The sequence below is a fragment of the Talpa occidentalis genome, unplaced genomic scaffold (assembly GCF_014898055.3).
Source record: "Talpa occidentalis isolate TD23 unplaced genomic scaffold, MPIMG_talOcc4v2.1 talOcc4.8, whole genome shotgun sequence".
In the NCBI taxonomy this organism is placed as follows: Eukaryota; Metazoa; Chordata; class Mammalia; order Eulipotyphla; family Talpidae; genus Talpa; species Talpa occidentalis.
The window spans coordinates 86855675-86880557 of record NW_023605194.1 but is presented as its reverse complement, the minus strand read 5'-3'; the positions used below and the strand labels follow the sequence as shown (position 1 = coordinate 86880557).

The following is a 24883-nucleotide window of genomic DNA, read 5'->3' as shown; positions in this document are numbered from 1 at the left end:
TGCTTTTTTTATGAAGTGGGGTTTTATTGAATCATTCCACTGCATATTTTCTTTCAAGTTCCATTTCACATATATGTATACACACACACACACATATATATATGTTTATTACATCATCCTTCATTTTTGTACAATGTATGATTTCCCTGTGAAATTCCCATTAGCAGTTCACCCCTGCACCATCACTATAGACCCTGTGCTCTTCCCTCCCCTGTCCTGATCACTTACAGGGATCAAGGAAAAAATTATAATAAGGTAAAAATCAAAATCAGCAGGCAACCACAGACCAGAGACATTCTGTAAGGGAGGAGGAGGGAGAAGGATCAGGAACTGCTGGTTTTTAAGACTACCACAACTGAGAGTGGAATGTCAAGCCACAAAGCTTACTGACGATTTAGTCATTTTTCTTGAATAAATGCTTTTTGAATCCTTGCAAGCCATTAATTTCCAGAGACGTGAAAAAGCTGAATCCAACAATTGTTGCCCATTTTTTCATTTCTTTTATGGGGAGAGGAAATTTTGAAGGTCCTTACTCTGCCACTTTTGCAGCTCTTATTGAGTGTTTTAAATAGTTATTTGACAGTGAAAGAAAATCTAGTGCATTTTATGTTATTGCTACTTATCTACTTATTTTTTTTTATTTATGTGATGTTATTTTGTGCTAGTAAGCTTAAATAGACAACATAGTAGATGAGGCAAAATTGAAATATGAAATGGAATAGTGAGAAACTGTTGGCTTGAAGTTTAGCATTAATTTTAGGTAAATGTAATTGAAATAATGTGTTGACTTTTTCAGAGGTTTGGAGGGATTTTTGTAACTAACATTTATTATTATAAATATTGGGAGCTTTAACTCCTAGTCTTTTCTTGGTCCTGGAGAGTTATATAGTATTGGCACAGATTATGGGATGGCCCCATAAAAGGGTGAGGCGAGTTTTTCTGATGGATATTCCTTTGACCTCCTTCAAGCAAAGTAACAGCTCTGCTGATTAATGTGAGAAAAGTCCATTGTGTCCTCATTGTTTATCAACTTTCCTTCACGGGAGAGTTCTTTTAAAAGAACAGTGCCCAGAACTTGGTCACTGAGAGTATAATTCATTTAGTCTCAGAGCATTGACATTGTGTGTGTGTGTGTGTGTGTGTGTGTACAAATGTTATAGCAGTATTTTTAATATATTTTTACATCATTTTTCATTTTTACACAATGTATGCATTTTCATCTTGGTTATATTCCCCATACAATTCCCACCCCCCCTTATTTTGACCCTAATACCTTTTCCCCTCCCCCCACATTCATTGCTGTAGTGCTGTAGTGTGTTTTTAAAAATTCTTTTAGGCAGCTAATATCAACAAAAATTATGTTAGAGAAATAAAAAAAACTCCCTACAAAGACCTGCCACATCCCCATTAACACGCAGTCAAAGAAGTGTTTATAATTGAAGATGAGGCTGTGACGGAAATTGGACAATAATTGACTCTATCCTATTTTGGGGCATAGAATGACTACATTAGAACATATCCTGTACATTTTTAAGGGGGTATCCTTCTTTTTTCTTCAGTGTTCCTTTTCCTGAAGTTCAAATAGTAAAGGAAAAATATATATATACATTTCTGCTTAGGAGAAACTGCAGAAATGGAAACTACATGATGTTTTAGTTCTTATTCTTCGGCCTACATGTCTTGGCAAGACACATTTTTTGTAAATTCACGTGGTTCAGCTAGATCATCAGAGCTAAACTTTTTGAGCACACCTCAGCAAGGAACTGCTAAGCGTGTCTTTGCACAGCCACATGTTCTGTCCTCAGTGACCTTGTGAAACTATCTATGCTCAGCAGGATTTTGTTGCTCACAATCCTGGACCCTGGCCATCTCACAAGTTTTCTCACTGGAGATTTCCACCATTGTTAAATGAAAAAGTTGAACTTTCTGTGGACATTCTAGACTCAACATGATGTTGATGCTTACTAAGTAATATATTCTCTGTGTGTGTGTGTATATAGGCACACATATATACACACACATATACATATATATATATATATACATATATATACACACACATATATATTCTATAAGGATATATTCTCTGTGTGTGTGCGCACCACTTACTATGTATGTGTCTTATAGCCCAAACAATGAGGAACACGTCTGTAGTTAAACACAATGAGGGCTATTTACTCACAAAAGCAAGGGTATACCCTGCAGAACCAAGGGAAGGCTCACTAGAAGGAATGTGGAAAATTTCTTTTAAGATTTGAATTTGTATTTGGTGATTTGGGGAAGGATGTTGATGGAGGACTTAACTCTGAACTGGATGTTGTCAAGAAACAGATAATTCTGACTGAGTCTTATAATTAATAATTATTCTTTAAGAGAAGGTAAAAATAGAGTGAGGATAATACTTCTGATATATATTTTTTTATGCGACAGTCATATATATTAACCAGACAGGGGACATGTCTGGTCATTCATAGGGATGGGACTAGAGTGTTCCTTTATCCTGTGTTCAGAAATGATTATGAATAAGTGGTTTTATTTTTGCCTCAATTCATCATAATCACAGATTTTCCTTGTCTCCTTGTCTGATGTTGGTTCTTTGTGAAAATGTTCAAGAAAAGCACAGCCCATCTGTGAGTGTCAGACTAGCTTGTTGTAACACCGAGAGCTGATAGTGCCAAGCTCGCTCCCAGATGTCCCAGGCTGCTTTCCTCTTTCGAATATAATTTATACCAAGATGTCAACAAGACTAAGTTTATCTTTGTCAGATGTTGATACATCTATATCCTGTTTAGCATCTTGTTTACACCTGGCATTTATTATGTCAGCTGCCTCTATGAGTCAAGACTCCCTACTGTTAACAGAGATAAATCATTTCTCTCATTATTGGCACTTTATATTCTGATTGATGATTTTTCTATGTTCACCACATTGAAGCCCCAGTCCTGATAAATACATCCTTGGCCACACATGTTGCCAGCCAGTTTTCATCTCTCTTATCCTCAGTAACTAGTGAACTATAAAATCTGATTCTATACCTCTTAATAACTAATTTGTATGTTTGAAATATTTTATTTTCTCCTTTCTGTGCTTTTCCTTTAAGGTTGTTCGGTAACATTTTGTACAGGTCAACTTTTCTCTTGATGTGTTTTCTCCTGTGCTTCAGGAGTTCCCTGGTGAAATTTGAAATTGGCCCTTATACAGAGAAGGCAAATACAGACCAAAAAAAAAAAAATTGACAGATAATTCAAGATTGGCAGGTGGAGATTTTATTTAATTAATTAATTAAGTTTTTAAATTGAGGTGATATTAGGATCCTCCATCAGGTATCACCACAGTAGTGGACCCACCAACCAAATAGTCCACCACCATAGTTCTTTGTGCCTTTTTCCCCCTCTTTGTCTTACCCTCCTCTGCCCTCTCCCCCACTCTGTATGTTTCAGTTTGTTTTCTTTTTAAGATTTATTTTTATTTATTGTACAAGAACTGGTGTATAGGCCAGAGTTGCAGGGAGTGAGAGGATTCACCAGAGACAGAGTTAGGAGCAGAACAGGCGGATCTACTGAAATACATTGCTGAGGGGAGCAGTGGGTGAGTCAGGAGAGGTCTGCTGCGCCATGAGGGTCACCTCACTGGCCATGCTGCAGACGCTGAGTATTGCTTCATAGTGCTGAGATTTAACCCCTTGTGCCACCAGCGAGGCCCCAGTATGTTTCAATTTCATAGTCAGTTTTCATGGTTTAGTTTTTAAATTTGTCTTTATCTGACTCTTCGTTTGGTTTCTCTCTATTTGGCAGGTGACTTTAATAACCATGGGAGCTCACACAGGAGGCTTATCTTGGGCACCTCTACACTGCCCCACCAGAATCATATGTTTGTAGAAAGACCATCCTGAGTCTGGTCTAGTGGACTGTCCAGAGGGTCTTGGTGAAAGCTTTTTCTTGAGATCACATCCTTGAAGTGGTTCCTAGTGTGGGAACAGAGGGCAGAATGTAAATTCTATGGACGGGGATGGGAATAAATAGTCTCCAGTTTGGGGCCCAGGTCCTGTTGTCAGCTGGTGGTCATGTCCTCTAGTAACCTCGTCCAAGCTGGTGTTTCCCCAAACTTAAATGCATCTCGACAGAATTAAGTTGAGAATATTGACTCCTTTTCCTGCTCATTTGAGTGAAGTGTGTTTTTCCTTGTTTCTCAAATCTTTACACATTCTTATGCCCTTATCCCACAACACATTCTTCATTTCCTAAACTCCAGTTTCTAACATATGGTCTTAGAAAAAAATGTCTCTATTTTTCGTATTCTTTTCAGCAGTTGTATTTGGTTTAATGTAGGTGAAGATATTGAGGTATAGATATAATAGAATTGAATAGAATTGAAAATGATGGCTATTCTAGTTTGTGGATAAATTGATAGCTATTTTGTTGGTTTGGGAAGGAACAGTAGGTATCAAGATTAATTTAGAAGGAGGAGGCAATATCACAAGAAAGAAATAAAACAATCACATTACCTGGTTTTGGAAAACAGGTTAAAAAGTCAATCTTCCCTTTCAGAAATGGCTAAAGGATTTTTTTTAAGATTTATTTATTTATACAAGAACTGGGGTACAGTCAGAGGCATGGGAGGGTGAGAGAATTCACCAGAGACAGAGCAGGGAGCAGAAGAGGCAGACGGACCGAAGACACTGCTGAGGGAGCCAGGGGATGAGGCAGGAGAGGTCTGCAGCACCATGTGGGTTTCTTCCTGGCCAGCCAGGAATCGAACCCGCGCTGGAGAGGATATGGACAGCTTCACAGCACTGCACTCAACCCGCTGTGCCACTGGGGAGGCCGATGGCTAAAGGATTTTTAACAATAGTCAGGGATTAGCCGTGTGTGTATGTGTATGTGTGTTGCAGCTTTTCTTCTGTCCCCTATTATTTATAGATGGAAAATTTAGGTTTAACACATAAACTAAATCTACTGAACAATTCAGGCAGTTGTTATTGGTATATATTTTTGTGCTGGAAAATTAAGTGTGTGTGTATACACACACACACACACACACATAGTGCTGGAAAATCTTCTCGGGAGCATGAATGTAAGTGTGAAGAGTTCAGACTTACAAAGACTCACAATCAATAATTTGTGGGCTCAGGTAAAGTTCACATTGGTGAACTTAATGAATTCAATGCTGGTTCATGTCCTCAATGGCAGATCGCCAGGGAATCATGTTGCAGAAAGATAAAAATTTTAAAGAAAATTTTCTTCAAATGTAAGGACATTTACAAAGATGAAATATAAATATTACAGAGTTAGGGGCAATAATAAACTATAGAATTCAAGGAGTCCAAATAGATTTCACGATTTAGCACCTCTTGTTAAGTTTAACCATCTTCAAATTTCCTCAGTTTTTCTTTGAAATGACTGCTGCTACTCATGTTCTTTGCTGTCAGCTGCCAACACGCTAAGATTGCAGAGCTTGCTACTTGGATAATGCATTAACCTCCTCATGAGCATCCTTATCTCCACCTTCCAGTTCATTCAGAATGGCAAGTCATAAAGGTGTATTTCAATAAAACATTTCTGCACTTCGGCTGCTCCATAAGTTTCTTATTTCACATCAAGTGTGGGTTACGGTTTTCATCCCAAAATTCATGTTGTCAGTAAGTCACTCGGTAAGCCAAGCACCTGCTGTCTAGATTGTGAGGCCTTTTTCCCAGTAAGGCAGGCCCCTCCCCATCCTCTCTTCCCTTCTTTCCTGCCCCCTTCTCTGCTTATCCAGCTCTGTGAACAGTGCCCCTTTTGTTCTCTTTGCCTAACCATCCATGGGCAACTATTATGGTTCCTCAGATTTCCTACATGAAGACCTTCCTGATAATTTCAAATCACAATGCTCTTTTCACTTATAATTCAATCACAGAACTTTGGAATTCAGGTAGTAGTTCGATTCTTGTCCCACTGCTGATAACAAAATGTGGAAACAGAAGACCAGCATGATTGTGATCAGTCGCCCATCTTGTTTGGTGTTAAAATTAGCCTCAGATGGCTGGTTACTTTCAGTTCGGAGATACCCTAACATCCTCTCTCAATTCATTGATTGAATGAGCCTGTATTGTTTTCTAATTATTGTAATGTTGTTAGATTTGTTTTTTTTTTCTCCAAATAGTTTGCAAACTACTAGAGAACTGGTCTTATAGCATATACATTATTTAAGTGTAACTTAAAAGTATATGTTTATTTAAACATACTGTTCCATATTTAAAATTGATAATTAAATGGAGATAATTTTACAAAAAAATGCTATTAGAATTACACTTAGCAAAAGAAAATCAACTCATATAAATTGTAAATATACCCACTCATTTTATCAAAAAAATTTCCTTAAAATAATGGAATGAAATTTTTAAAAAGAGCATTTTTAAAAATCTTATTTAAGGCACATATGAAGATAATGCAACTTAATTTTGAAATTAAGAAACAGCACTTGTATTTTGTTTCTTTCCATGACATAACTTAATGTAAATAAGAATATAGTGCTATTAAAGAATACTTAAGAATACAGTGCTATTAAATGTTAATTAGAACACTTCTGCTTTTGACATATTTATATATTGACAGATGCATAATATTTGTTTAGAAATGCCTTTATATACACATAAACATATCAGTATATTTTGCTAAAAAATGCCATTGATCTGTAAATTAAATTTATAAATCTAATAAAATACACAGAAAGGGACAAATTTCACAGCATCAGAAAAGTTTTAAAAAAACAACTTATCATGGAGAAACAAAATGTAGGTATTTGTATTTGTAAAAAAATTGAATCCCTCTTCATAATTTACAGTTCCTCTGATTTCCTGTAAAGTTGAAGCAAAAAAAAAAATACTTGACATTTCATTGATTTGTATCTTTTCCTCCCAAGAATTATTGAAACTGAGATTAAATGATTAATTTAATTAAAATTCACATTGGAGTGTAACATAGAACGTCCTTGTTTGAATTTCACTGTCATGCACTAAAAAGCACTTTTTAAGGCCATGGAAGATGCTCACAAAATATCTGTAAGCACCTATTTTTTGGAAGGATTTGCGGCCTTCTGTGCCACTGATGATAAGGAATTTTATTGTTCTGGCTTTCATACTCAGCTTGACCTATTCATCCTAAATACGCTAATCCTGGAGAGAGTTATGCTTTTGGCATAAAATGATCAACACAGGCATGGAAAGCAAATCAACCACCACACATGAAAAAGCTGATATAAGGCTATGGTGGGATGTTATATTCATGCAATTAAAGTTTTAGATCATACTTCCTCTTAAAATCAAGACATACAGTTTAAGAACCATTGTACATGATCTCTGTAGCAACAATTCATCAGAAATTGACTATACAGATTACGACATAGTTAATTTTAAGTGACATATATCATGACAGAGAGTGATAAAATCATTCAGTTTCATAATAACCAGGAAAACACAGTATTAAAAACAAGAAAAATAATAGGCTGACAAGAAAATTATAAATATATTGTTAAAGATTCCTGCTCTATTTTTATTGTCGTTGTTATTGAGGTAGTGTTGATTTACAACACTCTATATGATTTAAAAATATGGAACCACACCTTTCAGGTATATGCTACCACACCACACCCACCACCAAGGATTCTGTCTTCCTTGAGGCCTTGTTCTTATAAGTGGCAGCAAACATGAATTCAGAGTATGAAAACATTTTCTTTGATAAAAAGAAAGTCTTGGCCATGAGTCAAGTAAACTTTTCTACTAACTCAGCACATCTCCCTAAATGCACTATTATCACCTACCATCTGGAATGATGCTTCCACTGACTAATGATCTGTCTCATTAATATAAGAAACCAAAATCCATAGTTCTAAGATCACTCTGAGCTGGAATGATTCCTGTTCTAAAAACCATTAGGGCTTTTGAGAAGAGTTACACTAGGGGCTTCAAGTCAAGCCAATGTTGGATGTGAAAACAGAATGGTCGCTATCAAAGATGTGTTGTGTGAATATAGGAATAGAGAAGGTGGAAGAACACTTGGCATGCTAAAGTATTGGCTTGCATCATTAGCATTCATATTAGCATATGTAAACAAGATTTCTTGAAGGCCATCCTTGTTGGATTAAAGAGATATTTTCTTTAAACTTAAAAATACTTGCAGTAAAAGAAACATCACTCAGTCAAATCCTTAAGTTTGACTTGAGGAATTGGAACAGAAACGTAAAGGTTATTTTACCACAGTATATTCAGATGTTGTTACTTTCTCACTCAAATATCACACACCTAAGAAGGGTCTTAATATTTTAGATGATTTTGAAAATATAAATTGACTGACTTATAGAACAGATATTATAATGATCAGAAATTGTGACTTTCACTAAAGATATCCAAGAAAGTTGAAATATATAATCACAAAGTTAATAGAGTCAATCACAATATTGTGTGGGACCCACTATGAAGCTAAGACCATACTTTTTATTCCTGTATGTGAGAAATAAATTTCTGACTGAATCTCTTTTCATTTTATCAGAAATATCCCAGAAGCCAATGTGATAGGAAATTGAGGGTGTAATACCCGTTTTCTTAATTACAAAAATCATTTATGTATCCCAAATATGACTTTATATAATTAGTAACTCTCTTCAAACTATTGCCATTAGATTAATTTTTAATTGTGCTTTTTCAGAATCTAATTAGTGGGAGAATTGTGGAAATCTGTGAGATATGCACATAGATTTTGAGGAAGAATAGTCCAGATTTTAAAATGATTAACCTAAAATATCTACTCTTTGTATCATATCTAAAGGTTTATTCCAACTACAAGGAAGTAGTATTTGCAACATACATGCAGACAAAGTCATATGTTATAAATCTAGTTACTGCAGTAACTAGCAGCTTTAGCAATAAATTTGCCTACATGAATCTCTTCCTCAGGAAGTGAACATAAAGTTTGTTTCCAATGACAGCTGCTTTCAGAGATCCACCTATGACTGCATTCTTACTCTGGTGAGGAATTAATATTGTAGATCCTTAGTTTGTTTCAAGGAGATTGAGTTGAGTGGTTTTTGAATAGGGATCCAACCCTCTGGATACAAAATATGTTGAACCTCTATCCTAATATAAAAGACTGCCTCCTATAAACAATATAATATCATGGTAAATCTGTGACACATACCCTTAAGAGTTTAAAGGAAACCAGTTATATTTAAAAATAGTTGTATTCATGGATCTTTTGGCTGTCCTTGGACCCCATATATAGAACCTCTGAATTGTGTGGAGGTAATAGAAGTAAAGAAAAAATATAGGCAGATCACAGATACATAGAAATAGAAATTACAGAACCTTATGGTGAAAAATACTGGTCAAAGTGAATGAGAGTGAGGCAGTAACCAAAGGGTGCAGGTGGATGCTGGCAACACTTCTCAAGATGATAACTTGTTGGTAGGTATGGGGAGGCTGTAAATATGTACAGTTGTGATGGTGTTGGTAGGGCAGACTCAAAAGTTCCATTTCACCCTGTGAATTTTGAAATTCCTCTTGGGTTTACAAAGGAGGATCACACAGGCACTGGAAGTATAAGTTTGAATGTCAGAGCAGAGTTTGAGCTACAGAAATACATTGAGAAGCCAATAGCATATGGAGCATTTTTAAAGTCATGGACAAGTAAGATCACATGTAAGTGAGGAGGCTACAGGGTTGTCCATTATGTAGATGTACAGCAGAGAAGGGACTATCAAATGAATCAGTAAGAGAGAAATTGTGGGTGTTCTGAGCCAACTAAATGAACTTTTTCTAGAAGGAAAAGTATCAACGAAATCATAACTCTCTGAGTTAGTGAATAAAATAAATTTCTTTCCTTCAGAAAATTTTAGCTCATTGGTAATCTTAAAACAAACAAAAAAAGCACACACTTTATAGTGAAGTGGGATGGACAGAAACTGAAATGCAATAGGGTAAAAGTAAATTGAAGTTGAGACAGTATAGGCAACTCTTTTAGGAATTTGGGCTATGAAAGAAGGTAGAGAAGAGATTAGCTGATGAAGATAAGGAAAAAAGAAGAATGTGTGTTTTAGAGTGGGAGACAGTGGGATTTATAATCCTTTGGGGAAGAAAAGATGGATGTATCATTTAGTAAATGGAACTGAAGAAGTTAAATGTCGCTAAAAATAAATCTTTAAAATGAATACATTAGAGCAACTCCAAAGTTACTTAAAATAGGGGATAAATAATGAAATATTTAATTACAGCCATATCAAAATATTAATTACCATTATCATCATTATCATTCACTATCATGTATTAAGGGTTTACCTTCTAATGATCACAGAAATAGATATTCTATGTATAGTATCTCAGACCTTCACCATGGTCATGAATAGTAGATATTTCCATTTACACATAAACAAACTGAGGTTCATACAAGTTAAGTTAAGCAGGTATAATATTCAATTATTTTCACCCTAACATTATGGACTAAAAGTTTGTCCCTTCCCCCAAATTTATGTTAAAACTCCAATTCCCAATGTGATGATATTTGGAAACAGGACCTTTGGAAGTTCTCAAATGAGGTCAAGTGCATGGAGTCCTCACAGTGAGATTAATGTCCCTATAAGAAGAGACCTTTTTATTATCCACTATGTGTAGCTGTATAGGAACACAGCCTTGCAAACCAGGGTACTTTCACCTGAACACTACCAGCAGACACCCTGATCTTAGACTTCCAGCTCCAAGAATGTGGGGGATGAATTCCTGTTGTTTAAGCCTACCAATCTGTGGTATTTGGGGGTAAAATCTTAGTCCATTTCTACCTGAAGATTAACATAACCAATCCTCTTCAATGTGCCTGATAATTATGTTAATATTTATTCTTTTTCTAAATGTTGATTTAAGAAATACAGTTCTGTAACACATAGCTATGTGTAATTACACACACAAACACGCAGAGCTTTGGTAATTTGTTTTACATCTTATGGTATGCTAATCATCATTTTGATTTTCCAAAATGGCATTAGCAGAGGTGACTGCCATGTTCTGTACTTTAGACTGTACACAAATGTAATCTATCATGCTATTCATGAATCTGTTCAATTCATCATCTATAAAACAATGGCTGAGTGTTCTGTTCTGATACATTGCTATTTGATCTTATCTTGACAATGAAGACTCTTCTTTTTCTTGTGGACCTCAAGGGACCAGAATTAAGCACAACTTGCTTTAGGAAATGCTGTTATTTTATATTTAAATCATCCTATAGTTGTTACATATTAGATATTGACTTTTGAACAGACTCCATGACAGATGCTGTTCCTGGGCATTGTGGTTCACATGTACTAATTCAAATCATGACCATCATTTTGTAAGTTTTTTATATAAAGAGCATGACGATCTAGACACAGTGTCTTTTACAAGGTTATGAGGTGATTAAGTTCCTAACTAAATATTGAATCCAGATCTGTGTGACTTCAAAGCCCATAATTTTTCTGTGGTATCACTTGTCATCTCTTCCTTTTGGGCTTACTTAAACCTCTAATTTACTGGTTCATTGAATTTATTCTTCTTGTATCAAGCTGAAATAGGAGATTTTAATAACTCAGAAGATAAATGGTCTCTCTATAGCTCAGTAGATACATTTATTCTTTCAAATTGGGACTCAAATATCAATACTTTATTGCCTATCTGGTGCTATGATGTGCCAGCAAAAACTCTCTATAAAATTATTTCTGATTAACAAAAGGCAGTATCATCTAATCATTTTTGGTGTAGTGACATACATCTAAGGAGGTCTGACCCTGCAATTCTGAATCACATACAATGGGGTTAACCAATGTTACCTCAATAAAAAAATACAAATAAATAAATAGAAATTAAAATAACAAATAAATTTTTAAAAAAATATTTTAAAAAGCACTGGTCAGAATAGTCACCAAAATACTCCTTGTACCTGAAAAGCTGAGGAGAAGGTCTTGCTTTTCCCGGCTGCTGTGTTCTCAGACATAGCTCACCAGCCATCTCTGCAAAGTTACAGAAATGACCGGCTTCTTTGTTCCCTGGAATATGTTTTTGTCCATTTCTACTCCTTGTTGTTTTATTCCTCTGAAAGCTTTTTAGGACTTGTTTACTTACTCACCTGCAGCTAAAAGTTGTTCTCACAGGTAGGTGGGAAGGCTTTATTTCAGTGTCAGCTATAACTTACTTTACTCTTTAAAAGAAATCATTTTTGCTTTTCCCATATTTAGAATTATAATCTTCACAAAATATTTTTAACAGCAATTTCTGGGTATTTATCTTTGTGTTCACTTTGGTTTTGCTAAACTTTAGTACTTGGTTGGATATTTATATGCCAATAGTTTTTTCTCATCTTCTACATGTTACCCTAATGCCTTCAAAATTACAAAAATACATGAAAGTGAAAGTCATTACTTGGCTTTTTATTGTTGAGCCAATTTCTGAAGTCTTGCTGTGGAATCCACTTTCTGAAGGAGTTTGGCTACAACAGAGTATTTCCATAATATAATAACCACATTACAAAAACTGCCTTTGATTTGTTTTAAATAGATTTACAAGATTGATATATATTTAATGGTAATGAGTGTTATATCATTTTGCTATGTGATAGAGTTAATCATGAACTTTTTCTTATTGAATTTTCTTTTTTTTTAAGAATTTTTTTTATAGATTTATTTTTATTTATTCATTCAATCACTGGGTATAGTCAGAAGCGCGGGAGGGTGAGAGAATTCACCAGAGCCAGAGCAGGGAGCAGAACCGGCAGAAGGACCGAAGTACACTGCTGAGGGGAGCAGCGGGCGGCAGGAGAGGTCTGCGCGCCATGTGGGACCCTCCTCCGGGGACAGGGGAGCAGACGGGGATCGAACCTGCGCTGGAGAGGCTGCGGGCAGCTTCGCAACCCAGCGCTCAACCGCTGCACCACCGGGGAGGCCCTCTTATTGAATTTTCAATTGAAATTTATTTTATTCAGCTGACAGAACTCAAGTAATACAATTAAAGTGGTTAGTATAGAATAGTATTTTCCAAATAATACTTTTATCTTAAAAATAAACACTTTATGCATTGGAAATTGTTTGAGATAATACTGTGAGCATCATTAAAGCTAAGAAATTGCTGACTCCTCTATTTAAAACTTCAGGTAACTATAAAGGAAAATAGATATTCCTACTGATTATAGGCAGCCAAAATCATATCTCAGAACTTACTAAGTCTTACTATTATTTATTAATTTTTATTGACATCATGTTGGCTTCATTGGTGTACACAAAAGTCCCTCATTGCTTTTGTGGCTACATCAATATTGACTTTCAAAGCAATAGGGAACAGATCCTGCCTTCTGCAGGACAACAAAGCAGATACAGTGCTTATGATACTGCAGTTTGACTCAGTTTTCCACTTCTAAATGTTTGAATTCAGATATGTAAGGTTTTATTATTGATAACATTTGTTGTTCTTGACAGTGTCTCAGCTCCTTGTCTCTGATTAGAACTCAGTGGTTTCAGTCATATGCCCAAGGTTTATCCACGTGACTAAAGTGCAATTCTTGAATCACCTGCAGTGCAAGTCACCTTGGTGGGCTATGTTGAAAGCACAGATTCTTGGGACAAATCCCAAATGTCCTGCAACATAAACTCTGGTGATGGTACATAGGAATTACTATTACTATTTCTATTGATAATATAAGATACTTTAGGGTATTTTAGTTCATACACTTTGGGACTTACATGACCTTGGGCAAAACTGACTACATTTTTTCATAGACTTACTGCATTTGTTCAACCACGTTTCAACTGTGCCAATCCTGCTACCTTTGTTTTGTTTTTGTTTTTGTTTTTACATGTATATTACCTTGAATATCTGTGTGTTATGATGCTTTTCAGAAGAAACTACTCAGAATCTTCAGAAAAATTTTGTGTTCATTCTTATTTCAATTGATAAATGCATTTCACAAGGAACAATAGATAGGATATGAGTTTTCAAAAGATCAAAAGTAACGTAAGTGCTAAGGATTTCATTGTTTTTTACTTTGAAATAATTTGAGGAATAGTTAGATTCCTGATTTTTTTTTTTATTGTTTGAGCCAGTAGTGCAAAAGAAATCATCTTATACCCCTCTGGGTTCTTCTAAGGCTGGATGAGTCATCAAAACAGATAGATTAGCAAAGGAAAAATAATCAATAGCATACCTATGGGAAAATTTCATGGTTGCAAATTTTAAAAAATAATGGAGCAGGGCAGGAGTATTTATCCTATGTTTTGGGACCTTGGGCCTCAAGTCCAGAGTGGGGAGGCTCACATGACAGGCAATGTGGGGGTGACTGCATCCTTACTTTGAGAGTAAGGATGAGTGAGATATTTAGGAAAAACTGATCTCTTCTCTGATTAGGGAGTAGTAAATGACTTCAGCAAGAACAGAAGCTTCTACTAGCCTTCTGGGCCCTTACTCAAACTGGTTTGCATTCTTTTATCAATGGTAATATATCTCCTGAGGGCCAAAGGGCCTTGATTGACCTCTCATTCCCATACAAGGTGACAAGCGGTCTTCTCTGGGCCTACTGAGAAAAGTCTATGGTAACGGTTAGGCAAGACTGCCTTAGTTTGTTTTTTTAATTTTTTTTCAGGAATTACTGAACACTTCAGTTACACCTACACTATATCTAAACTGCCATTGAGGTTAAATAGATGGCCATTTATGACCTCAGAAATTTATTAAATTGTTATATTTAACATTTACTATATTTTGGTTAAATAAATCATTACACAAACTGACTATGGGAAGGAAGAAGAAAATAAGAATTAGAAGAAAAAATAGAAATCTATGGATACATAAATAAGGCACTAATTATATTAAGATGCCACAATGAAAGTCAGTCTTAACATCGTATTGGAAAGGCTAAGTCAGGTGCGGGTAAGCACACATACTGCTCATGCTCTCTGGGAAGTGAGAGGCCATGTTTTGAACTATCAATGTGCTTAAAATACTACAACATGAAACTCAGGGCAGCTGTGGACTCTGGCCCTGAGGCTTATTTTCAAAGTTTATAAAAGCAGCCAAGATTTAGAGAGTACTGTCTTCCAACATTTTATATATCAGAAATATGTTGTCAATTTTAGAAAATTTCCTTTCCAAATTTTAAGATCAAGATATATTCTTAGGGTTCCTTCTCCTTCTAAGTTTTTCTCTTTTCCTGCACTTTCCTCTTGACAATTTTGTCTTTCCAATATTTAATTTTCCCATAATCTTTTCCATATTTCAGTGTAAAATCTCTCTATTCATGTCAAGAGCCCCACACAGTAGCTTATTAATTTTGGCCCAAGACATTGGATTTTTACAAATCAGAAGGATTTTTCAACCACACTGTAAGTAACAAAACAAAACTGTGATTTATGTTTTTATGACACATACAACAAATAAAGCAAATCAAATTATAGAAGCTGAACACCCCAACAAATTTGGTAATTAAGTAATAAAATTATACTCAATAGCATTCTTGTCATAATGTATTTTGATGAGCAGGGTTTCCTTAATTTTAATGAAGACTAATTTATCAATTATTCCTTTTGTGGTAAGAAAGAGCAAAATATACACCTACAAAATATGTCATTTTGGTATGTAAATTGTTTTGAGCTAAAGTCAAAAAAGACTTAGGAAAAACTTTTTACTTCTCTTTTAAGTTCCTAAAAGAATTTAGATATAGAATCTATACCAGCAAGAGAGTTATTACCACAGATAACTTTGTATATCAGAAAGACTTATCGGTATGGCAGGGCAAAGTTGCTCACCAAACATTTTCTATCTTATTTTCCTGTGAACTGTCTCTTGCCCTTTTGAATTCCAGATACTCATTTCTCTTTAGCTCTGAAGGCATATAATTTTCAATTTCTAACTGCCTTCATGTCCCTTATTTATATAAGGCTCCCATAGGTATGATTTTGCATCTATCGATATCTTTTGTTCATTTTAATTATTAGACCAGTTAAAGAACCTGGAAGAGAAGGGAAAAAAGTTTCCACTCCTATAGTGGTTAATTCATTGTGCATCATGTTATGAAATGTTTGCTGATTTCAAGGGAATGAAAATATTTTCCGAAGTTTTCACTCAAACTATTTACTAAGGAGACTATCTTTGTATCACTGCATTGCAAAGACTACCTAAGTGAGCTAGCTGACCATCGATGTACGAGTTTCAAGCCTATTCTCATCTGTCTTTTGTTTCTTTTGTTATTTCCCTTTCCTTGCATCAATACAAAACTGTCTTAACTACTGCGGCTTTAATATCTGGTATTTTTAATATCTGGCTGAATAAATCCTCTACTTTTTTTCTTTTTCAAATCACTTGACTGCTCTTTGTCCTTTGAATATCCATAAAGTTGAAGAATAAGCTTCTTTAATTTGACCAAAAAAAAAGGGGGGGGGAATCTGCTGTGATATTTTATTTGTATTCCATTAAATTCATAGATCAGATTGGGTACACCGATTTTCAGTTGTGACATAAATATTTTCATTATCATTAAATTAAATGCATTTTTAAAATCTTAAAGATTCTTATTTGACTCAAGTATAAGTTAACACTATTGTTTAACTTGCTTGAAGTTGGAATTTCTTTTATGCTTTTATTATTGATTTCAAACTTAATTCTACTCTGCTCAGTGAGCGCACTATGAATGATTTAATTACTTTGAAAATAGCCTAGTATAGGTTGACTGCTTTGTGTGTGATTTTAAAGAATGTGTGCTTTGTTGGGTGTGTAGATATTTATAATTGTTAGAATTTTCATTTGAAGAATTAACTATTGATCGTTTCCTTTTTATCTCATTTAATGCTTCTCATATAAAATATACTTGTCTAAATATAAACTGGAGCACCTACTTTCTTTTTGTTTGTATTCTGTCTTATAGATCCCACTTTTATATCTAACCTTACAGTTTGTCTTCCACATACAATTCATGGTGGAGTTGTGATCCTTTTGCATTGATTGATGTGGCAAGTGTGTTTTGATTTTTAGTTCCATGATGTGAATTTAGGTTCAGTTTCCTTTTTAGTATCGCTTCTTAATTTGTCACATCGTGTTCTCTATTTTACTTGATATTATAGCTTCTTCCAACATTTAGGAAGATTTCATTTTTGTTTCACTGGTTATATACTGTGCTTTTTTTATTTAGAAAAGTTTACATTGACTTTTAACTATGGAAATCACATTAATGCATATTAATATCCTTGTCTTTGTATTGCATAACAGGTGGTGTCATTGTTCTTTCCATACCCTCTTCACTAATTGTGTAAGTTAGCCTAGTGGCAGGGGGCCAGGAGACCATTCTCATACCCTGAGGTTCAACACCATGAATCTGTTTCTTAATATCTGAGGATATTCTTGGTTTACTTGAACATTCTGCATCCAAGTGTCCAATTAAGACCTCCTGGAATACCAGTCAACCAGAGAGAGGCAAATAGAATGGATGGGAAATTATCTCACTTTCTTATTTATTGAAACAGTGCTGAGATTTGTTTCATAGTTTCTCAGAGGTTCCTTAACTGAATAAATTGCTAGTGCCCCTCTGGTTGGTAGGCTTGTTATTGATTTTCTTTACTTCCCTTATTAACTTCCTACTTTGTCACACCCTCTACCAAGTTTTATTAAGGAGGAAGGAATTAAAGCAACAGATATTTGAATGGGAAAACTCCCAGCAAAAGGAAGAACACAGCTCCACCAAACTTATCCCCTTATAAATGTGATGATAACCAGAACTCTTGTCTTTACAAACTATACTAATAACATGTGCTTGGAGAATTCTTTAAGCAGAAAAGTCCCTGGCTTATATTTATTTACAGTGAACAAACCTACAATCAATGGGTTTTGGATGTTATAACTCCCTGAAAAATGCACCATAAGCTACATAATGATATAGGTTATTAAATTTTTTTCATAAACAAAACACTTCCTACTGTGTAATATAATCCAAATATCTCATAGGAGACCTCCTTTATTAATGTAACTACATAGCATGTGTACAAAATATGAAATAAAGTAGGGGTGTCACTGACTCTGACCCAAAAGCGTGGGTCCTTTGCCCACTAGGGAAATAAGTCACCAAAAAGAACAGTTGTCATTGAAACAGGGAAGACTTTATTAGAGATTCATGTGTGAGGAAACCAGGACAAGAAACAATAAGACTGGCCTCTTTAAAGGAATTAGAAGGGGATATTTAAAGGATACATCCATGGTGGGGGGCGAGGTGAGGGGAAGGAGAGCAGCAAAGTAGCTTGTTCTAGGTTGTGTTGTGTTACACCTGGACATACGTAAGTGGGTCACATTCTCCCTTCAGGGAATTGTGAGATAATCACAAAGTTAGGATCTAACTTTTTTTTATATATTACAGTGCTTCATGGTCAATGTGGTGGGCCAAATTTTTGGACCAGGCCATGAGTCAATCTATAAGATTATCCCTCTCACCTCTTGGTTCTCTGAAGGTTCTGGGGCCCACAGCTGAGTGGCTTAAGCATGGGCTATGTCAAAGCAGCCAGGATTGATGGAAACCCCACTATAGCCCAGTTTGGATTTTAGAAAGAAAAAAAAAAAAGAGAGACAGAAAAGCTAATGCAGTTTTGGAGATGCACTGTTCGGGGTTAAACCTGTCGGCACCGTTCAGCTGGGTACAGCACATCCCAGGCTCAGGTTCAAGTTCAGGCTCCCAATGGGGCCAATTAGGCTCAACAATCTAGTCTTGGAAACAGCTGTTTGGGAAAATGGACCAATCAGGTTTGAAAGGCAGGTAGTCTGGGTGGTGAGGGGAGGTCTAAGTCAAGGCTTAAGTGAGCTTGGGAAAGACTTCAGGACAGACTCATCTGGACTCCGTTCTGGGAAGACCTTCATAGACACCTTCACTTCACCTTCCTTCATCAGGAGTGCACTTGCCTATGCTCAGCACCTCCAAAGACTTGTCCAGTTGGGCGCCTGGCACTGCTCAGCCCCACCTTTGATTGCTGCTGTGACTACCTCCAGTCCCCACAGATTAGTTGGCTCCTGGTCCATTTACTGGTATACTACCAGTTCCAGGCTCTGGTCAAAGGGACAACACCATCTTACACAAGCAGCCTCTGGTGTGGACTGCTGGACACCACGGTCATTGTCTGGGGTAGGACAGTCGATCATTTGCAACGTGAAGAACTCTTTCCTTATCTCAGTCACCCCTCTGTAAATAAACACTTCTGTTGCTGCATCCTGAGCCTGAGTCATGACTTGGAATTGTGAGTGTACAGATGAGAACCCACCAGTCTTGATATCTTCCCTGCTCAGTTTCAGGTTCACCTGTTCAAATAGGACTTGGGACAGCTCATTCTACCAGCTCATAATTTCTCTTACCTAGATTGGATCACTGGGGAGCAGCTTTCAGTTGCCACAACCTCTCCCTAATTCACTTCAGGGTATTGATTGCTTATATTCTTAAAATTTTCATAAAGATTGATAATGGATAAGATCTCTATTTCTTGTGCCTCTGGCTTTACATCTGAACTTTTGTGTTAATTCTCCAACTAAATAAACTACTGACTCAAATATTTGTCTAGAGTGAGCATTTGGAGGAACCTGGGTTAAGACACTTTCATTTCCCTTTACCTTCTGTTGTAGCTTGAGTTCCCAGCAAGGAAGTTCTGTGATAAAGTTGGCATGTGTGATGTTGTGATTTATAGGAGATAATCTATTTAGTCATTTAGATGCCAAAATATATTTGGTTTTCGTCCATTACAGCTCCCAACAGCCTTGGAATTTCCTACCTGTGGGGAGTGATAAGTGTCTCTTATGTTAATCAGGTGAGTTTTGGGGAGGTGCCTTTGGATGATAACTGGTTGCTAGAGGAATCAACCAAGTGATTAGCTGGTCTGAATATCCAGTCCTCACCATCCTCCTGGCGGGGGAGGTAGAATGGTGGTTCAGTTCAATTGCCAAGGGCTAAAGAGTTAATAAATAAACTATGTCTGTGAAGTGAAGCCTTCATGAAAATCCAAAAGAAGCTTCAGAGACCTTCTGGGTTTGTGAAAATGTGGAGATTTGGTGAGAGTGGGGTAACTGAAGAAGGCATGGAATCTCTGTCTTTTCCCCATACCTGGCCCTTTGCATCTCTTCCATCTGGCTGTTTCTGAGTTATATCTTTTCTAATTAATCCATGATCTGGTGAGTAAACTCATTTCTTGAGTTCTGTGTGCTTTTCTAGCAAATTGATCAAGACTGAGGAGGGTATCCCGGGAATCTCTGATCTGTAATTTGTTGGCCAGAAGCACTGGCAGCCACTGAGGACTTGTTTGCGACTTGAAGTTGGGATATGAAGTAGAAAGTGGCCTTGGGACACTGAGTCTTGTAAGCTGTGGAATCTGACACTATCTCAAGGTAGATAGCATTAGAATTATGTTGGAATCTTGGACACTTGTCCAAGAACTGCTGCTTGGTGCAGGAAAGCCAACCTCCACATATTCGTGTTGGAAATTGGTCTCTGGGGCGCATATACTGTAAGAAATTTATTAAGAAGTGCACTTTGTATACACATTTGTGGGTTGGAGGAACAGGAAGCATATTTGGACAGAGGAAGAAATTGATCTGGAATGTAAGCTCAACAATAATTGAGATAGATGGTCTAGGAGCTCTGGAGGAACAGAGATCCCTCAGAGAGCACATGATTTGAGCTGGAATGGCCAATTATTTGTACTCTGCTAAGCGGTAGAGTGTGATGGACTAAGTGACTGCCATTGAGGCCACCTTTGAAGATGCAAACAGCTAACAGTATCTAAAATATTCTCAGCTTTTAATCAAATGTCACATGTCCTTCATTGAAAGGGGTTCCAGGCAGCATATTACAATCATCAGATACCTCCTGTTTGTTTGTTTGTTTGTTTGTTTGTTTGTTTGTTTGTTTGTTTGTTTGTTTGTTTGTTTGTTTGGTTGGTTGTTTTAAAGATTTATTTTTATACAAGACCTGGGGTACCGGTCAGAGCTGTGGGAGGGTGAGAGGATTCATCAGAGACAGAGCAGGGAGCAGAACAGGCAGATAAACTGAAATACACTGCTGAGGGGAGCAGCAGGTGCAACAGGAGAGGTCTGCCACACCATGTGGGAATCTCCCTGGCCAGCCGGGAATCGAACCTGCACTGAAGAGGCTGCAGACAGCTTCACAGTGCTGCGCTCAACCTGCTGTGCCACCTGGGAGGCCCTACCTCCTATTTTTGATGGTTATTTTTTCTAATATTTTTCCATTATTTTTAAGCTACTCTTCTTAAACTTTCGAATGTTCTCATTTTTAAGAATTGTTTACCAGTTTCAAATGAGATAATCAATGTGATTTCACAACCTCAAAACTTTTCTTCCCCTTTCTCTTTTAAATATTATTAACTGCATTACTTATGGGTTTTCAGGGTTGATTGCATTTACATCACATTCTGTTTTGTTGCAGATTTTTTATTAAATGCATTGAAATGCATTTCACAAATTATTATGCTTTAATTTCTCAATTCACCTGAAGATTCAACTGAAGATTCCAAATTGCAAATTTATTTTCAGAGACTTATTGAACACATATTGCTGGATTCATATTTTGCATGTTCAAATGTGTTTCCTGCTTGATTAAGTTTAAATATATATTCTATTACTCAACTTTTGCTAGAGCAACAAGCAACTCCAAGGTTGCAGCTGTACATTTTCTGGGCTTCACTGCCTTGGACTGGTGCAGGAGGGTGTGGTGATCTTTTCATTGTGGGACACAGAATGCAGGAAAAGATCACTACCTGGGTTGTACTGTTTTCATGGCAGGGCATGGGAGAACAAAAAGGACTGATGAGTACATGGAGTGCCTCTTAAAACCTGTTTGGACTGACTCATTGACATTTTTGTTCACAGTCTATTGGCTAATGAAGATCATATAGCAAAGTCCATGTGGCAGGAAGCCGTAAGGCATAGGGTTTGGTTATAAAATGTATTTAAGAGGAGGCAGTGAAGGATGTTGACAATAACAGAGTAATAAGTACATTCCTTGGTAATGCTGATTGTTCCCCTCTGCATGCAAAAACACTTTCTCCTCTGCAATGATGGTATTGCTTTGGTTTTACACATACATGGATTAGATTTGAAATCTAGGATCCTATGTTGGCTATTCATCATCAGATGTGATCCCCTTTATTTAGAGGCCGTGAATGAAATAGAAACAAATAGCATATGATGGTGAAAATGGAACAGGATATCCTGTAGCAAATACTATTTGGAATGAAAAAGAATGAAAGTCACATAGCAACTACTACTTAACAGCAATTCTGAAATACTTAAGGACAAGTATTCTGTGATTCCCCTTTACAGAAAGAGGATGTGTTCTTTGATAGAATACAGTTCTACTGATATAAACTCTGAGGTCTCTTCTCCATAACTCTAAGATGTGCACACTGGAACATCTTTTCTTTGTTATTACCCTGAGTCACATCTGAAGAGGTCCTTTTTTCCTACCCAGGAAGATTTGCAGACTGAAATGTATTTTTTGGTTCTTGAACTATTAGAATCTTTCTGATCCAAGTCTCAGGTTCTTTTTAGAACACAACATTACAGAGTCCTTGCTTGATTCCTACTTGATCCCACTCAAATTAAGTGCAAGTGGTCATACCCATAAAGCACAGAGTTCTTTTTAGACTTCATTATTCCTATGAACTTATCAAGTTTTTATGTGGCCTTCTCTTGTCTCCTGTCTTTCAGTCATTTTGTTCACCTAAAAGAATTACTGAGAGTCAAATTTATCCAAGCAGGAAGGAGATGTGCATTGTTAATTTACTTTAGATGTTAACAGCTGAGGCCATCTAAAATTTGGTTTTCTTCTTATGAAAGTTTTTCATTATCTATGAAATAGCACATTTTCAATGTTAACTTCTCTCTATTACTTATGCACCTGTTTTGAATCTTCCCTTAGTTTTTGTGGAGGCTCAGACAACATTCCAAAATCCCCAGTCAAAGTTAACATATGAATCTAAGTTAACACTGCTAAAAAATCATTTTCTGTTATTCTACTTTGAAAATATAGTCATGACCAGAAAACGAAAAATTAACCTTTCTAATTTCAAATATGACAACTATTAAAACTACTGAATGTATTCATTCTTGGGTGTATTTGTGGATATTTTTTTTTGAAGGTGGCTGTGGAGATTCTCTTGGGAGAAAGTGACCAACAAGCACAGGATAGGACTCTGGGAGGACAAAGCAGTAAGCTGCAGGCTCAACTGAGAAAGAATATTGACCTTCATGTCTTCTTCCACCAGGTTTTGCAACTCAAGACATTCTTTCTTTCTATGAATTTTAAGCTTTTGGATATGCTTTTTGTTTTATTACCTGGGAGACCAGATTGCTTTATGAATTTTAAGAATATGACAGTACTAACACTTGAGCAAAGTTATGCTGTGAAAAAAAATCAAACTCCTTTAAAAATAATCAAGTATGTTTTCAAATAATTTTTAAACAGGGTTAAATTTAAGGTGACATTTAGCAACTGAAGAAATAAACTAACATTTCCTGAGTATCTTCCTTCCTTTCTTACAAAACAATACATGTGATTGCAGAGTCATTCTAGTATGCTAACAATTACCTTTGCAATAAGGAAGAAATATCTAGAATGGGAATATAGTCAGCAAATTTTGGATATATTCAACATTTTAATGTCTGTACTTGAAATTACTCAAAAATTGCTAAGTAACAATAGCAACCTCACACTCTTTAAACAAATCTAAAAGTATTTCCTTTCTTTTTTTCTTTCCTTTTTTTTATTTTTGTTTTTTGTTTTACTTTGCCAAAAGCTATTGTAATATATTGGAATACTCTAAGTTGCACACACAGTCTAACAATTTACACTGAAGGAATGCATTCTCTTTTTGGAGAACACATCATCAAAATTGACTCCGATGGAAATCATCTTATTTTGACAGCCATCATCAATATACAATGTCACTCCGCATGTGAAAAATAGGCATACAGAGCAGGATCTATCACCTTTCATGAGTGCATAAGAACAAATGCACATTTTGTCTGCATGACAAATGTAAATCTGAAAATTCTGGGTTTTTTTCTAGGCTTTCTAGAAATAATAAGGCGGAAGACAACAGCCACCGTCTAATTATTCAAATTTATAGGATAAGAGAAGAAATTTGACTGAAAATCAGAGTGCAATAAATTGATCTAGACCAAAACTTGCTAGAGCTTATTTTCATTGGTAGCATTTATGCTACTGAGAGAAAATGCTCTTGTCACACATATGATATTGCTAAAGATCCTACTGCATGCTTGGTACTATGTGGCGAGTATTAATTAATTTCTTTTGTGCATCCTTGTATCACTTTCATCATCTTCCATTGCCTATGTTATTTTGCACAGATATATTGGGTATATTTCATTATCCAAGCTCTTCCTGCTGTTTGGTAGAAGCCAAACATCTCTCAGGTGACTTCCTTTATTGCCCTAGATTAGACAGCATGTGTACAAAATCTGAAAGACAGTTTTCAGGAGGAGCAGCTCTCAGCTACCTGGACCATCTCCTTAATTCACCTCTGGGTCTTGACAGCTTTTATTCTTTAACATTATCATAATGCTTGATAATGTGTAAGATCTGTGAGTCTGACTTTATATCTAAACTGTTGTGTTAGTTCTTCTCGTAAATAAATGATTTACTCAAATATTTATCTTAGAGTCAGCATCTGGAGGAACCCAAGCTAAGACCCCTTCTTTATAATTAAAATTTTACACCATACACACATACCACCTAATAGATTGTTTTGAAATTCCATTTCCTTTTGTACAGTCCAAACAAAACAGGCTCATAGTTGGCATTTTTAGAGAAATGTGCATGGTCTCTGCGAAATTGATTAAGCAGGC

The 24883-nt window shown here is 36.1% G+C and overlaps 1 long non-coding RNA gene across 1 annotated transcript in view; it reads left to right on the top strand.

The window, feature by feature from the left end:
• LOC129145027 (uncharacterized) overlaps positions 1–23443 on the top strand; it is a 185821-nt gene extending 162378 nt beyond the window's left edge. The window contains exon 4 of the long non-coding RNA XR_008550013.1: positions 23155–23443. This is a non-coding gene — a long non-coding RNA (uncharacterized LOC129145027). The remainder of the gene's footprint in view (positions 1–23154) is intronic.
• The last annotated feature ends 1440 nt before the right edge of the window (positions 23444–24883 follow it).